This window comes from Macaca nemestrina, chromosome 2 (assembly GCF_043159975.1).
Source record: "Macaca nemestrina isolate mMacNem1 chromosome 2, mMacNem.hap1, whole genome shotgun sequence".
NCBI lineage: Eukaryota > Metazoa > Chordata > Mammalia > Primates > Cercopithecidae > Macaca > Macaca nemestrina.
The window spans coordinates 117,613,081-117,616,525 of record NC_092126.1 but is presented as its reverse complement, the minus strand read 5'-3'; the positions used below and the strand labels follow the sequence as shown (position 1 = coordinate 117,616,525).

Genomic DNA, 3,445 nt, shown 5'->3' with positions numbered 1-3,445 from the left:
GTAACTCTAGATCAGGTGATGTTGTACCCCAAAGACCTTTCACCAGCTACTCTTGTACTTTGGCTGAAGCACAGCTCACTCTCCTCATGGCACTGGCCTTCAGGCCTTTATTCATTCACTCATTGTGAAATTTGGTGGAGAAAAATTGATGACTTGTAAAAACTAGAAAATTGACTCCAAAAGGAGCTCATGATACTGAGCATGCCATTGAACCTGCAGCTATTTTTGTTTTGTTTTTATTCAAGCCTTCCTCATCTTTACTGCCTATGTAAGTAAATACACTTGCGGCAACAAGTGACAAAAGAAAAAAAAAAAAAAACAACCCAAAATGACTTAATCAAAAGTAACAGAGAATTTATTTGCTCTGGTGACCGAAATATCCGAGGTAGATCTGGCTTCCAGTGTGATTGAACCTAGGGGTTTCTACAGTGCCAGCTGATTCTCCCAATCTCACTTTCTGTCTCTTGTCTGTTCTCTTCTGTGGCCACTCTCAGGCAGGCTCTCTTCATGTGGTGGTGCTCAGCAGCTGCATTCTCTTCACAGCTTCAAAGCCAGTAGAACAGAGCCTTCCCCAAAGGCTCTGCTTGGCTCTAATGCCCATTGCTAAGCCAGTCTCTGTGGCTAAGGGTGGGGGACATGCAATGCTCTGACTGACCAGGCTCATAGTATTCACACAGTCAGCCCTCCATATCTGCGGTTCTGTATACATGGATTCAATCAACCGCAGATCTAAAATATTTGTTTAAAAAATATTCCAGCAAGGGGGCAACAAGGAAGTTCTTAAGAGCACAGCTGGAAAGAAGCTGAGTTACAGACATGCTGCCAAAATAATTTCTTCATGCCAAAATAATTTCTTCAAAGCCCAGACTTGCCGTACCCTGTGACCTCAAGACTCTGCTCAGGGAAATTAGCAGAGCCATTCTCAAAACCAACCCATCAAACATGACCCAGTTTGCAGCAGTTTATTTTAAAGAACTTATTAGGTGTAGAGAAGGGAATACTTCTCTGGATGAAGTGGTCAGAGGGAACGGAATCTAAAGTACCCACACAGATAGAAAAATCTACAGACAAAGACAAGGACAATGTAACCTGAAGAGGATATAGTGACAAAACCACCCAGTTTCCATCAATTTATGCTGAGCTAGGCACTGAGCAAACTGAAGCAGTTTGTGTTCCTTCTTCCAAACCAGCCACCCCTAAGACTACTACCCCATCCTCATAACCATCTCCAATAGCTGTTTCACCAGAGTTTGCCTATGTCCCAGCTGACACAGCTCAGTTTGCTTCTCAGATATTAGCAATGGCAGCAAGTGAAGCAGGACAACCACCACCATATTCTAACATGTGGACCCCTTATTGTCTAACTGATAAGAATCAACAAAGTCACCCATCACTGCCACCTGCACCTGGGCCTTTTCCCCAAGCAACTCTCTGTCTATCTAATCCTGAGGATCCACAACTTCTGCAGCATCCAACAAAAGTCACTTCTCCAACTTACAAGATGATTGAAGACAGTAAGATGAGTGCCCCACCTTTTATCTTAGTAGGTTCAAATGCTCAGAAAGCACAGGAATGGAAACCTCTTCCTGGACATGCTGTGGTTTCAAAGTCAGAAGTCTTGAAGAGTTATGCTGCAGCACAAGTGCCCATTGCTGTTCCTGCAGATAAGAAATTCCGGAAACATAGCTTAAGTCCCCAGAATGCTCGTCTTGCTACAAGTGGAGAAGATGTCCCCAGGCCAGAGAGCCTTGTTTTCTTTCTGTTGCTCTCTCAGTAGAAGGTGTAGCTTTAAAAAGTTCAGGATCTGGTGACAAATGTGCTCCCTTTGGAAGTTATAGTATTGCTTGAGAGATAAATGTGACTCCTGCTCACAAAGTTCACAAAGCAGAAACTTAAAACTCATCCGGAAATGACACTGTTTGGGTCAACAAACGTTCAGGGAGGAGTCTGCCACCAAGAGTAACATATCAATAAACTTCATACAGTATAAAAAAATATATATATTCCACAAAGGTTTGGAAAGCAAACTTGAATTTGCCGCGCAACAAGTACTAGGATGAATCCACACACATGAAGTGATGTGTAGGCATTGTGTTAGGTATTATAAATAATCTAGAAATGATTTAAAGTATATGGGAGGATGTGCGTAGGTTATGTGCAAATACTACACCAGGTTATATCAGGGACTTGAGCACCCACGGATTTTGGCATTTGTGGGGGTCCTGGAACAAATCCCCTATGGATACTGAGAGACGACTGTAAATCCTCTGGAGCAGATGGACTGAAAATGACGCTGTTTCTTTCAGAAAAGGGAATGAGGGAATGGACACTGGATGCCTGTATTAGGGCCCTTAACATTAGCTGCCATAACAAGCAATCCCACATATCCATGGCGTGGCTCAACAATCAGTTGTATTTTTCACTCGTGCAAAGTCAAATGCAGAGATGTTCTGGTTGGGCAGCTCCCTTGGCAGCTCTCCACCAGCACTGACTCAGGAAACCAAGCCTCTTCCATCTTGGGCATGCTGCTACCCACATCACATAGTCTCCAAGGTTGTTGTCAAAAGGGCAAAGTGAACTGGATGAAGCATAACTGCTCTCAGCTGCCTTGGCCTTGAAATGACCCAGCAGTCTGCCCTTGCATTCACTGGTGAGAACTTAGTCACATGGCCCACACAGATGCAAGGGGGCTGGGAAATACAATTTAGCCACGTGCCTAGGAAGAGGAAACAGATTTGTGGCCACCTGGCTTATCTTTGATACAAAGGCAAACACAATCCATTTCAAATACACAGCCAGAACTGCCCACTGGCTCTACTCTGGTCAAACATTGAGTCAGGGACAGCAGCGTCCTGAGAGGTGATCTGGTTCCACTCTCTAATTGAACAGATGGAAAAGTAAGAAAAAAAGGGCCTTTCCCAGATCACTAGACACTGATGTAAAGCACATGGATTTAACTAAATGTCTCAAAAAGGAATAAAGAGGCATTCCCTCTCTGCAGATGCCAGAAACGCCTTCCAACTACCAACTTACAGAATCTTGCTCTTATCAAGAATGAGATAGTAGAAATGTGGTGGGTTTTATAGCCAGATAGCCCTGAATTCAAATCCTAGTTCTATCTCCTTCTAGACTGAACAAAGAGTTAAGCTCTCTGAGCCTCAATTTACTCATCTGCTCAACCACAATATTCCACAAGCATTCAATTCGTACCCTCTTCTTCTTATTTCCTACGGTAACACCAGTGATTCCTAGCATTTTCCAGGAGTGACTGATAGTTACTCTTGGGCCCAAGAGTATAATATCTTTTTCCCAACTTTTTTATCGTCAGGGCACTAAACCCAAAAATACTTCCACAGAAATCTGTAGAAGCTCTGAGGGTGAGGAAGTATCTCTTTGTAGAGGTGAATTAACCTTTGTATAGTAAACATTTTACTCCCAGAATGTA

The 3,445-nt window shown here is 43.3% G+C and overlaps 1 pseudogene; it reads left to right on the top strand.

Annotated features, from left to right (window-relative positions):
• The first annotated feature begins 852 nt into the window (after positions 1-852).
• On the top strand, positions 853-1,896 carry LOC105480582 (uncharacterized; annotated as a pseudogene).
• The last annotated feature ends 1,549 nt before the right edge of the window (positions 1,897-3,445 follow it).